At 38.3% G+C, this 14,758-nt stretch overlaps 1 protein-coding gene across 1 annotated transcript in view; it reads right to left on the bottom strand.

Annotated features, from left to right (window-relative positions):
- The window catches only part of alx4b (ALX homeobox 4b), a 35,797-nt gene that overhangs the window by 13,862 nt on the left and 7,177 nt on the right, over window positions 1-14,758 (bottom strand). The gene's annotated exons all lie outside the window — the stretch shown is intronic.

Below are 14,758 nucleotides of genomic sequence, written 5' to 3'. Positions count from 1 at the left end.
ACATATTTTGAATATTTAGAGGCAGTTGGTTGTTTTTTGCTTTGTGTATTGTTTGAGCCATTTGAAATTCTACCAGATCAGCACACTTAAGTAAATGAGACTGTAAGAATAATGGATTTGTATGATCCCTGTGGCCTGCTTTGTGAAGAATAAACAATGAGTGTTTACTTGATTTGTAACTAATGACCCGATTTTCAGTGCAGTAACTTTGATATGGTGAGATCAGTGAACAGAACAAAATGTGAAGTGATTATATTCCAGGACCTGATTGACTTTACTTCATTCTGCAATGCTTCTCATTATTTTGGAATGAATGTCTCATGTGCAACCGTGGCTCAGGTGGTAGAGAGTTGTCTTCTGATGGAGAGGTTGGGGGTTCGAGCCCAGTAACTGACTATGTGTTGAAGTGTCCTTGGGCAAGACACTGAAGTTGCTCCCAGTGGTCGACTAGCGCCTTGCATGGCAGTCCTGTCCCACTGGTGTGTGAATGTGAGAGTGATTGGGTGAATGAGCTGATATGTAAAGTGCTTTGAGACTGCTTCAGTGTGGGGATAAAGCTCTATATAAATCAAGTCCAGTTATGTCCGCCTTCCAATAAAACTTTTCATCATTTATGATACCAAGAAATCTACTTTTTTTAAAATGTTCATTATTCACACCATCCATGTCTATTTTAACTTGTGTTATTTATACAGTAACTAAACAACATTACATGTGTTTTATTCAAATTGAGTGACAATTTCTTTTTTATTAAACCATTTTATTAGTTTTATCATTTCTCTGGTTACCAGATCTTGTAGTTCGCCTTCCTCCCAGTTACGCACTGTGGGTGGAGCAGCCCTGAAATGTGGGTGTTCCCATTCAAATCTGGCTTTACGGGCATTCTCCGGTGTGTATAAGTCCTTTTCCTCTTACGTGCTTCAATCTCTAGAATAAGTGCAGCGTCTCGATAAGGTGAAACATTATATTGCAATAGAAATATGGACTTAGTTACATTGGAAGCCACATGGACTCGTGCGTCATGCAGCAGCAGCTGTGATCACTCAGCTGCTGCTGGATGATTAATTAAAACTGACAGATGCAGACTTCTGTCCACGTTGGTCACAGTGATTCAACTATTTTCATACTATGTCCAACGTAAAAGTCACAGTTTGATCCACTACAGAGTGAAACGATCTGTTATATGCAGATAAGGATGAACCAGAAACTGTTCCCACACATATTTTAATGAGGCTCAGCTCAGGTCACTTTAAACAATTTATATTTAAAACTGTGTATTATGGAAGCCAATAGTTCTGTTTCACTGCAAACATCCCTCTGTAATAAAGCAGGACGCTCTTATTTCCTCATATCTCCAGTGCATCTAACACGGTCACGCTTTACAGCAATGATGATAATGATGATGATGATGATGAGAGATTTTAACTGTGAGTTGGACAGAAGAATGCGGCCGATCCTCACACTGCAATAATCTGATCAATGATCTGATTAAATCAACCTGTTACATTGTTTATCAATGAAGGTGTTTAAAAATAAAAGTGAACTTTATCATTTTCACGAATTTCAATGATATTTACAAGCGCTGGGGAAACTCCATGTTCCGTGATTTCTAGACAGCCCAAAAGAAATGATATCCTTTAACATTCCTTTAACCCGCCTTCATTCACAGACTACAGGGTTTTGCTGTACTTACGTGCGGTAGGCGTGTCAGGAGCCTGGACCGGAGAATATGTGTAGGAGAGAAGCACGTAACTGCAGGCGTGGAAAAAAATGCTTAAGTCCAGATGGGAAAATAAACCCCTTCATGTCTAGCTCTTTTACAGGGTGATCAGGGATCACCAAAGCAATTTTATTTTTGCTATCCACACAATGTTGTTATTGTTTTCAGCCAAAAGGGTCTTACAGCAGCAGTCATTCAAATTCTCACCGGAGTGTTAAGCTGCTGAGTCACTTTCTCCTCCTCCTCTGCTCTTCTAACTACAGGAATAGTGCATTTAAGGTGATAATTATTTTGTTCCAATCGCTGTGTCACATTGTGTCACAAACATGTCAGATCAGCAATACGAGGCGATATAACAGGTTCGCCAATGCGCCAAACCACAAGAGCGAAGTACACCTCCGCATGAACAAATAGTGCTTACATACAGTGTACGTTCACTGTGGAGGCGCTGCACCGGCAGCAGGAAAGTTCTGTATTTAGTTTTACCGGCAGCCATCACTCCTTTGCTAGCAAGACAAACAATGGCGGACTTTCGCAAAAGTTTTCATCAGGTTGGGGGTGGAATCCATAGGTGGAATTACCAACGGAAGGGAGGGTTTTTCTTTCTCGATTTCATTTGTGACGTCACAAATGTGTAATTTTCTCTGTGTTGTAAGACTTACACAGACCACAAACAAACGACTGGATGGATTTATTTTACATTTTCTGTGCCGATGGACACTCAAGTTACCTCATGTGTGGTCAAAAAAACTACAAAAGTGGATTTTTCATAATATGTCCCCTTTAAGTACTTTTGATATGTGCCATATGTCATTTATCTAAAGAATAAAACATTTTTGTCCCAATACTAGCCACTGTTGAACCCTGCTGGTAATGTCCAAACATTTAAACACTTAAATAACTTTGGAACTGAGCCAAAACTACCCCCCTAATCCCATAATGTTCCAATTTATTCAATAAAACATCATGATGTTAAAGGCTTACTTTTTTCTTTAAAGAGTAACTAAACCCCTGCTTTCTGCTGACCTGCCACTCGGAGGGAAATTAAAAAAAATGCTTGATTATGGACGTTACAGCTGTAGCAGTAAAACACGCCCACACTGCTATGTGCAGAGACAGACAGTAATGCCCATAATGATGTGTCCGTACACACACACACAGCGAGTTCATAAGCTGAGCTTTATCTCTACAACTACAGGCACACACAATCACAACGTGAAGGTCACACACAGCCTGACAGACATCACTCAGGGATAAACAGTCCTGCTCTCCCTCCACCTCACACACATAGCGATAAGACGTACACACATCAGCCCACACGCAGAGAGAGACGGGAATACACAAATAGCATACAGTAGATGTGTCTGTAAATACACACAAAACTTGATGAACTATCTGATTAGACCAGAATGTGCTCTTTAAAGAAGCACAGAGTCACAAACATCACCGGGACAATGGTCTGTTTCACATGAACACAGTGGACTTCTTCATTTAGGCTGTCAATCAATGCTCACTGAGGGCTGTGATTGGAGGATAATACTCCTCCCTCCTCTCAGCTTTTATAGGAGAGGCGGGACCACCATTGAAAATCATGACGCAGGGCAATCTAAAGAATCCGTTTCTGCCAATAACAAATTTGTAATAGCTGTAATAGCTAAGGGCGTTCAACCCTTAGTGGCCAGTAACTCTGACATTTTACAACTACGTAAATATGCAAAATTAAAATTTGAAATGCTTTTACTAAAATGTGAAGAGTGGGACTATGCTTAATAAACAGCACTACTTAATACACAAATACGCATGTATTCAACAGAAAAAAGTGGGTTTGGGGTTTAGTTACTCTTTAAGTCAATGAACAGCCCCACTCCAAGCTGTTTTTGTTCTACTGAATTTGCCGACATTTCAGAGATTTTCGGAGGCCAGCCATTGTGCTACTGACAAAACTTCCTGTGAACTTCAAAACAAGAGCCCTATTTACAAAAGAGTAAACATGGAAGACCAGAAGAGATGCTTTTGTTTGAAAAGGAGAGGTTTGATTTTTAGCTTGAAGCTGGTCACAGGACCATTTTACCTTCTGCTCGCAATGCATCATGGGCGGTGCGTTCAAATAATCCCTCCTATCTCCTTTCCCATTCACTTTTCTTTAACCCCCTGGATGACATCATTGGGTTAAGGAAAGATGTGTGGAGACTTCCTAAAGGAGTTAGGGAAAGGCGATGACGTTGTTTTGACAATCAGACACAATTGCACTAGGTGATGTTATAATCCGACAGCAGTGAAGTTTAGTGACGTCTGCCGTGGTGAAAAAACTACTAATTTCCGAACATGGACTACTAAAAGTGTATTTATAACACTTTCCCTGGTGCCTCTAACTGCTGATAATCTCAAATATCACAAGGTTTGAATGTAAATCAATTTTCCATGAACGTGAGAGGGTCCTTTTAAATGTTGTCGCTTAAAGGAATTGTGGGGCAGCATTATCTCGTCTCCTTTGGTAAAGGATGCATCAGTGTTTGCTAGGCTAAAGGAGGTTATAAAGGAAGCAATGAGCCTCCTTTCCTTAACTTTTGCAGGGGTTAAGGAAAAGTGCATAGGAAAGGAGATATTCTATGACTAGTGTGCCCACCGTGCATACTTAAAACATTTCCCCATATTGTATACATCAGGATATTTCTGAGGTACTCAATCTTTCCATACTATCTAATGTGAATCCACGACATGCTCATTTTGATGTCAAACTTAGTACGAGTAGAATGTTAGTATGCCATTTACAAGACAGCCTATATCAGCACTCTTGGAATGTCTATTGTCCAATCAAATTACTTGCTCAGAACTAACTATTGTATAAGTTGGTATATATGTATGTCACTTATCCTTGATATAACATACCTCCTTTCACCACCTCCTTCCTCTGCCAATACATGAAGACTGAATAGTTCTAGGGTGATGAAGCTAGGCGGTGGTCTGCAACATGCATGTTTGTTTTTGTGGTTTATTTGGCCTCTTGCTCATGCAAGATGTAGTGTTTCCATTAACACTGCAGGCCTCTCCCACTCTGTCTGCGACTCAGACCTACCTCTACTGAGACGCTAATGGAACAACACCACTCACCAGGAGTTCATGACCTCACATTGCCATAGCATACCTGTCAAATCATTTTACAGTCTCCATATAGGCAGATGTTGTAACATCACCCATCTCTGAGTCAGACCCTTATTCTCTAGTGTTGGACAGTAATTTCATTCTAGCCACGGGCAGGAGCACAGCTGCAATTCTTTTCTTTTTTTAAATAAAAAGTTCAACTCCAGGTTTCTGGCTGATATTTGCATATGAGATAGAATGTAGTAATGCCACTGAGCAAGGCACATATGCATTGAAAAAGTGTGCAGCCGAGTAGAAGAAAAGCCAGGTGAGCATAGCCTGGATAAGTTTCAGGAAACTGTCAAATGTAAGGGAAACTTAGAAGACTTTCTTTGGTTTTTGGTGAGGTTTTGTCAGTGTGATAAAAACTAACAAATCCTCTAGACTGGTGAATTTCAAATGGTGTACCGGCAGTATTTCATAATTATAATAATAATAAGGCTTTTTCAATGGCTCTGAAGCTCAAAGCCTGTCACAGAAAACCCTTTTTTTTTACAGAGGTAGGTAATCTACTTCTTCAGATATAAAACATATGCTTAAGTTTATAGTTACTTCTAACATTACGTAAAACCTTGACATATCAAATTTATTTATTTAGAGGATAAGCCCCTTGAGATGAATCCTCTCATTTTTGAGGGGGTCCTCAAGATTGCATCAAATGTTAGATACAGCAAAACAGACTAAATAAATATTTACAACATGAGTTATGGAGATGGTGCACAAGAGCATTTTAAACAGAGGCAGAGAAGATAGAGAGTGGATTTCTAGTGGGAGTATGTTCCAATCAAACAGAGCTTTATATTTAAATGAGTGTTTCCCAACTTCTTTTTTGACTCTAAGGTATGATTAATTTAAGTAATGTAAACTGTAAGAGGATCGAAGAGGAATCAAATATTGTTTTAGATCATCAGGAAAACTGAGATTAATAGATTTGCATATAAATAATAACAGTGAAGCTGTTGTCTGGATGCCAGAGTGAGCCAGTGGTGAGTTCTAAAAGGACAGTGGAGGATAGACCTACACAGGCTGTTGTAGGTGACATTAAGTGGTTGGAGGATGGAGGCAGTAGTGTTTTGATAAATTATATCACTGCAATCAGGAATGGGACGTATCAACTGTGAAATTATCCTTTTTATAACTGAGAAACTGAAGCAGCTCACAGATTGATAAAGTAGTTTTAATCGATATGAAATTTTACTTGTGATCGTTTGTAGATGAGTTTTAAAAGAGAGTGAAGAGTCAAGCCGTAAGCCGAAATATTTGAATTGATCAACAACTGGGACTGGTGACATATCAGAAAAAGTGAGTTTGATCACATTAGCAGAAACAGGACGGACTCACTTCTGAAACAACATAAATTTTGATTTTGATTGCTTTAGTGACAGTTTGTTAGATTCTAGCCGTACCTGAACTGAATTGAAGTCAAGCTGAATTGAGTGCTGGATGTCAGTGATATTGGATTTAGAAGAATAAATCACAGGGTCATCAGCATAAAGCTAGATATAACAGTCCTTACATGCAAGGGGAAGGGCATTAATAAATATTGAAAATAAGGGTGGACCCAGAGAAGAACCTTGCAGCACACCCCTTTCTATATAAGAAAATTCAGAATAGCTGCCTTTGTAAAAGACACACTCCTGCCGATGATGAAGATGGAGAATTGAACCAGAGAAGCGAGGACCTATCTAGGCCTATAGAATTAAGCTTGTCTAAAAGCAAGTAATGATCAACCATATTGAATGCTTTTGTGAGATCTATAAGCACCAGTAAGCAAACTATTGTCAAAACCAGAAAAAATATAATTGGTAAATTTTTGTAATGCAGACTGCTTTCTGAAGCCACATTGAAATGGAGATTTTTGGATGATTGGTGTTCTGATGGTTGATTGAATACATTTTTTCATATACTTTAACTATACTATTAATAATTGAAATGGGGCTATAATTATTTATGTTGCTAGTGTCACCCCCTTTGTGAAGAGGTATTACCGTCACACATTTCCAGGCAGAAGGAACTTCACAGGTATTAAATGACAAGTTTAACAGTTATGCAAAAGGAAAACAGAACATGAGAGGCAAGCTTGATAAACTTGGCCTCAATGCCGTCAGGACCAGCACTGCTAGGAGAATGCCCATTTATGATCTGTTCCACCTCAGCTGGGTTAACCCTTAAGAAGGAGAAAGTGCAGCCAGGTGGAACCTCATTAGAGGAAACAGAAGCATGAGGAGACTGAACCTGAGGCAATGAGAGAAATATTGATTAGCGGCATTTGCGATGGTATCAGAGTCATTTGTAACTACATCATTAAAGCTGATATTCTGACTTTCTGACAAATCTATGCTTATGTATGATATTTTTTAAATGCAAAAAAATACATAACTAGTCTATTACTATGGTCTACTGTCGGTGGTCAATCATACACATTAATGTCTATAAGTCCCTCCTTCGTCCTATAGACCCCTATACAACTGGAAATGATCGCCGACTGCACTCAGTCAAAAGGCTTTGACTGTTTTTGAGACTGTCAATCAAAGTGAATGTGGAACTGTGCACGGAAACAAGGCCGCGCGTCACAACAGCAAACAGGTAAATATGATTTTGGCTCTTACCTGACCCATAGACCTATATCAATGCGACCCGATACGACCTTGTTATGTTCCGTGCAGAAAAGTAGAGACGTGGCTTTTGGTAGATTGCAGAGACAGGGGGAGGATGTGAGGCTGGTGAGGGCGGGACATCGAGACGCCCTCTCAGAAACTCCGGATAGCAGCTTTAATAAGCATATTTGTGGCCTAAGAAATGTTTTTTCCTGTTAAATTATTTATTTGCTTTGGGATTTTTAAATGTATTTGTTAGACTGTTTTTGTGATAGTTAAATTTAGCATTTCTAGTCTGAGTATTGCAGATGTTTCACAGACGTTTGTATTCCTCCCAATTAGCAGCAAGCTTAGTATCATTAAATTTTTTATGAGTTTGTCACATTACAGAAACATGTTTCATTGATTCAAAAATTGTTAAGTATATAAAATTAGGTCTCAAAATCACGGAAAAACAAGCACTTCTCTGTGCTTTGAAACGTTGGGGGCGTGTCAGTTAGAGGCGCCCACACGCGGGAAGGGCGCCCCCTCCGTGTACTGTGTCTATGGGAAAGAGCAGTGTGAAAGCGGCTCCAGCGTTGATAATGCTTCCAAAAGTGCTCGGATCTGGGCCAAACGAGGTGTCAGTGGAAAGGTCTGCTCCGCCCGAGTCCGAATATGTGCATCTCTCCCGCCGGGTAGGTGAAACACACAATCACGGTGCAAAAAAAGTGCTCATTTCATGGAAAATGTAGCACCAGCAGCGGACATGAATAATTCCCCCCCGAGTCTGAATATGTGGTTTGTTTATGGCTAGGGGCCAAATTGCGCACGCTGGAAGCCGTAGAAGTTTGGTGTTCTCCAGCAGCAGGGTCGGGTTTATGCTAATGATGGCTCCTTTACATAACTCAGCTATGATTTCTTTTTTTTTTTTTCTTTGTTCAAGATTTAATGGGTGGGTCAGAAATCATAGCTGATTTCTGACCCACCCATTAAATCTTGAACAAAATAAATAAATAAATAAATCTTGAACACAGAAATTTGAGACACATTTTATGAAGACTGGCTCCACAATTAAATTATAAACGGTTGAATGACATTTTACATGTTTTAAGGAATACATTTATGACCTATTTAATGTGTTTTGAAGAAAATGGCTGAATTTGCTTTACACGGACTTTAAGCAAAAGATCTATGATTTAATAACTCCATTATTTGCTGATTTCAGCATTACACAGGCTTTTATTGCCACGTTTCATGTTGGAATCTGCATGATTTCCCTGTCTGTTACTCTACTCATCCCTCTTCCCACTGTGACGCTAACCACAAAGAAAAAATGTTTCTGCCACAAACATCTTACAGTTGCATGCTGAGCTGACTCTTTTGAAGAGTACAACCATCACACCACTTTCTTACAGGAGCCAAAATTCCTCTGGCTGTGAATTATTTGGCACTTGCAGAATTTTGTGCGTGCGTGTGTGTTTGCTAATGTTTTCAGCGTGCATCAGCGTTGAATGTGCTGAAAATCATGCCGTGATTCAAATCGTGTGCCAGCTTTGACTTTGACAAGCTGCAGACCTCTTCAGTTAGCCGAGGTCACATATTTACAAGGGTCGGTCAGCAATTTAATCACTGCAGAAAACAGAGAGAAAACATCAAAGTGTAATTTAACTGGCTGTAAAGCAACAGGACACCATCTCAGTTTTTATGGAATGGGACTAGGAGGGTCAAGTGAAGCCAAATAAAAGAAACACTATAAATTAGTAACCTGGGGAAGGGTTAATGACCAAACACTAAATGGGGAAGGGAATGCTTTTAAACCAAATACTCTAAAATGGGCTTTTAAAGCAGTGAGCAGGTCAACAAAGCTTTTCACATCCATCATTTTTAATGGACCACATGAAAAGAAATAGTTCTTTTGTTTTATGTGACAACAAGTGACATTTTCCATCTTGTGTTGGTTCCGCACGTTTTTTTGACACTGCACAGTCCATGACCTGATGTTGTTCGTTGTTTCCTCAGTGGAAGGGAGGCTCCCACATGTTCCTGAGGAGAGAGCTATGCCAATGGCTCACGCAAGAATTTCCCTGGAAAACAGAGCGATCTCTCTGTTTAGCCTCAGCTCCTGGGAAATCAGCACAACCATGACCTCATTGCTTCTATCCAACCTTGGGCTAAGCTGCTGCAATAGATTGGTTGGTTTTATTTTGTGATAATATTAAATTCTGTTGAAAACAAAAGAAAATCTGTGGTCAGTGATTAAAGAGAAAGATACAGAAGTTGGCCTTCACAACTAGGTTTCATGTTTCTATGATGTAATCAGACTTAATGCATTGCTGTTACTGTATAGGTTATCAGACCTTCTGCTAACAATCCTTAAGAAAAATGTTTTCCCTGTTAATTATCTATTGATCTTTCAAGTGAAGGAGCGACTCACTACTTTCAAAACATTAGCTCTTCAGATGAAGCTGCGCAAGTGGTCAAATTACATGTCAATGCAAATCACAAAATCTGAATAACGAAACAACATGAAAACTGTATGAAAGAGAACATTTATATTAGTATTATCTAATCAAATATAACATAGGTACAGTGCCTGTTGGAAGTATGTATTCATATAGTGGGAGCTTAAGTAGAGTTGTCAATTATGGGCATAATAATGACAACATACTCTGTAGCATTATAAAGGGGTATATTTGCAGGTGCAAAGTAAAATAGCATGTGCAATTTCCCTGGTTTAATTCTATGGGACATGCGCATAATAAATGTTTTGTTTTTTTTAATATTTTTTTATATTTTTTTTGTTTGGTGTATTTTTCTGTAATGTAGAGTGCCCGTCGGAAGTATGCATTCATGTGGGAGCATAAGGGGTATATTTGCGGGTGCAAAATGTGGGTGCAATTTTCCTGGTTTAATTCTATGGGACGTGTGCATGACTTCATCATCACTCTTATACTTTTTTGTTTGGTGTATTTTTCTGTAACGTAATGTTCTTTGGAGTCGTGTATTTGTGTGTCTTTCTGTTGTCTTTTTGTGCATAAATGTTTGCTGTTTTTTTTTTTATTTAAAATTTTTTTGTAATATATGTTTTTTGGAGTCATGTGTATTTTTGTATCTTTCTGGTGTGTTTTTGTGCATTTTTTGTATAATTATTGTTTTTTTTTGTTGCCATTGTAGTGATTCAGTGGTCACTTTTTTGTATTTTTTGTGTAAATATTCAGTTTTGTGTATTTTGAGCCATTTTCATATTTTTGTTGAATTTTTCGAAATGTATGTTTTTGGAGTCATTATTTGTATCTTTCTGTTGTCTTTTTGTGCAATTTTGTATAAGTATTTAATTGAGTGTATTTTGAGTCATTTTCTTGTCGTTTTGTGTATTTTTCTGTAATATATGTTTTTTAGAATCATTTTGTGTGTTTTTGGAGCCTTTTTGTACATTTTTGTGCATTTCTATTGTCGTTTTGTGTACTTCTTGTATAAATATTGTTTAGTTTTTTGTTTTATGTTATTTGTGCATTTTTTGTATAATTATTGTTTTTTGTTGCCTTAAGTAGTGTGATTCTGGAGTCATTTTGTATCTTTTTTTAGTGTAGTTTTTTCCATTTCTGTTGTCTTTTGTGTATTTTTTGTATAAATATTTAGTTTTGTGCATTCTGAGTCATTTTCATATTTTTGTTGTTGTTTAGTGTGTGTGTGCCTGCCTAACTTTCACTAAACGTATCTATTTTCAGTAGTTAGATGTAGTGGCAGGTGTGTCGTGAGTGAAGCTGCAGTAAACATCTGGCCTTCACTATGTAGCACAGTCTACGTAACATGTAAACACTTAGATCTGACTCAGAGCATAACACTACAGTCACTACCACGCTATGGACAGGTGTCGTGACACAGACTGTAACCGGACTAAATGATGGTCCGTTATACACTCACACACTTACGTACCTGCACGCATGTCACGTAGACGGTGATCGATAGTGAAGCTGATTGACATGTGTGTGTGAGACTCTCTACCTGGGACTCTAATCTCCTCCATTAGTTCTCACACACACTGCGGATAAATGTGCAGCTTTCAACACAGCAGCCATTGCCGTCAATGACTTCCGGGTGAGCTCTGTCCGGTCTAAATAGCGAACAGTCAAACTAACATGAAAATAAACGATTTGAAACGTCATCACCAATAAGGAACAGTAAAAAAGTAGTCCACAGGAGCTCTGGCACTCACAGGAAGTGAGCTGTGCAGTGAAATAGATATAGATGGTGCGCTAGCGCCCCTCACGATCTCAGGTCAAAAGCTGAATAGGTTTTGACCTCAGGGGCCGTCCAGAAGTGAAATAAAATTAAAATAAACATTTTTAAATGACCAAATTACTCCAAAATAACAGACACACACACTCGGGGTATTTGGGAGCCGTTGACAAAGTTTCAGGTCGAACTCGCACCGTGTCGGGCAGATATTCACTCCACACACACACACACACACGCGTGCACACACACAGACCTTTCTGTCTTTTTAGTATAGACATAATTGCTCACTAACGCACTGTTTCAATTCTCCATCTGGAAAACTGCAGATTCTCTGTGGTGCCGTGCATGGAAGCTAAACTCTGACCACTCAGTTTGAAGGTAAACAATGATTTTTGTTTTTTTTAAAAAAACAGCCGAATTGTAGATAATACTTTAATTCACTTACTCACTCATGTAGTTTGGAGCTTTACGTTTTGTTTTGCACAGTTTTGTTACTTTTCTGATTGGCGCTACAATGGCTATGGAGTTTGGTTATCAGAGTCTCAAACATTTCACGGGAGCACGCACACACATGCGCACATGCCCTCACCACACGTAAGGTATTTATAATAAAAATATACTAAATGAGTAAAATAAAACAATAAACTAAACAACATTTATGCTAAAAATGCACAAAACAACAACAGAAATGCACAAAAATATAAAAAAGGCTCAAAAAACATACAACATGACTCCAAAAAACATACATTACAGAAAAATACACCAAACAACAACAAAAATATGAAAATGAGTAAAAAAAAAATGAATAAAAAAAACACATTTATCATGCGCATGTCCCATAAAATTAAGCCAGGGAAATCGCACACACTATTTTACTTTGCACCTGCAAATAAACCCCTTTATAACACTACATAGTACAGAGTATGTACACCTCTTTGTACAGCCATCCTTCAAACATATTCTCATTTGGCCATAATTGACAACTGTACTTGAGCTCCCACTATATGAATACATACTTCTAACAGGCACTGTACTAGTATTATAAAATATACAGTCTGTTTTCTTTAACATAATCCCCAAATTCATTCATTATTTATTTGTCTCATTGTATTTTGAGGAAGATGAATGTTTAAACCCTGCGTTGTAACTAATATTTCCAAGGTTTTTTGTATTTTGTGATTTTCAAAATGTTTTTGACCTGAAAACCAGGTGGACTAAAGTTCTTATTTGAGATGAGTAAATGTCAGTGGATATTTAAAGTATGAGTAGCAATGCAGGAAAACACTTTGTTGCAGATAAAGCTGCATAGGTTCTGACTAGTCATGAGGCAATGCAGTGCTTTAAGTGGGTCTGTATGCGACGTTACGCAGTACTACCACTTTTAAATTTGACCCCACAGTGTACAGGGACTTTTAACCAGCATGAGTTGTATACCGGAACTTTTTCCAGCTTGCCCACCTTCCTCAAAACGCCTCATTATTAGGGCTCGAGCACCAGAAGTGGTGTGAACGCCCGACTGTTCCCCAAAAGATTTTTCTTATTATTATTATTATTATTAATAATATTATTTAACTGCCACTTTACTTGGAGTTGTGAGGTCCTTCCCAGGCATGCAATTTCATGAAATTTGGCAGGATGACACAGTTTGGGTGAAAAATTTTGTAGTTTTTTAATGTAATTTCAGGACTCCTTAGCGCCGTCTAGAGTTTAACTTTTCACTGGTTTGAACTCGCTGGATGGCATTCAGTAGGTATATGCAGGGGACTGTAACTAGGAAAAATATAGTTTGGACCTATAACCTAAATTCAACAGGAAGTCTGCAATTTTGAATTTAGCAGGCCAAATTTAGCACTTTCTCTCAATTTTTGGCCAAACCACACCATCTTTAAAAGCAAACTCCTCCTAGAATGTTCATAATTTCCACATGAAATGTAGGATTTATGTTCTTGACAAGTTGGAGACCCCACTGTTCCTAAAAACTGTGTTTTTACCACAATGCCAGGCCTACAGGAGGTGCTAAATTTTCATCAATTTTAAAACTGTAAATTTTCGAATAACTCAGCCAAACTCATTCAATCAAAACCCAAAGTTATCTGCAGAACGGAGAACACATTCCACAGGCAATGACCTGACAAATTCACTTGACAAGTCTTCTGTGTTCAAAAATGCTCTGGATAAGTGGACGATCATTTGTCATGAAGATGATGAGTTTTTACGTAACACACTTCCTGTGGTAGAGCGTCATGTCTCAATTGTAGTAGTTAGAAATGTTTGCAAGTGACGAAACCTGCAATGTAAGTTAAGGGTACCAAAACCTAAAATTTCAAAACGTTTTTGTAATTGCTTTTTAAAAATTGGCTCTCTAGTGCCCCCTTGAACTTTTAAATAGCAGCCCCTCACGCACATTTGCAGTAGACATCTCAAAATTTACAGGCTTATAGAATAAATTAAGAAAATGTCTCTTGAAGCCATGTTCTAAACGCTGTGATTTTTAATCAAAATTAATTTTAATTCAATTTAATGGACTCACATTTTAGCCTCTAGCTCCAAGAAAAATCATCATAGAGGCCTGAAACTTGTGCACATCACTAAAGAACTGATGAGAAGTCAATAGGTCTTAAAAGTCTTTCCATATCTCACACAGTGTGGGCGTGGCAAGCCTTCAACTCTGGTCGAGATTGCCATTTTAAACCCCTGAAACAGTAAATATGTAATATCTTTGCTGTACATGGTCTGATCGATCTGAAACTTCACACAAATTATCACTTTAAGACAATTAACACATACCAAATAAAATAACTGACTGTAGACACAGCACCACCTACTTGTGAGCATGAGATGTTTTTTCACAAACATTCAAAAATTCATTAAAAATCATAGGAAGGTCTGAGGAGGCTCAAACCTGTCTCTACGTAATCAGCTTTCTATGGCTGACATTTCACACACTGCACCCTATGGTCTACAAAGAAGTCTGTCACTCTAACTTTTTACAGATATGTGTTTTTTCTTAGCCAATAGTAATATTTAATATCACTGCTTTATGCAGGAAGCACCATTTTACATGCTTTTAGTCGTTATT

The sequence above is a fragment of the Gouania willdenowi genome, chromosome 6, assembly GCF_900634775.1.
Source record: "Gouania willdenowi chromosome 6, fGouWil2.1, whole genome shotgun sequence".
Classification (NCBI taxonomy): Eukaryota; Metazoa; Chordata; class Actinopteri; order Blenniiformes; family Gobiesocidae; genus Gouania; species Gouania willdenowi.
This window is presented reverse-complemented; position numbering and strand designations above follow the sequence as displayed.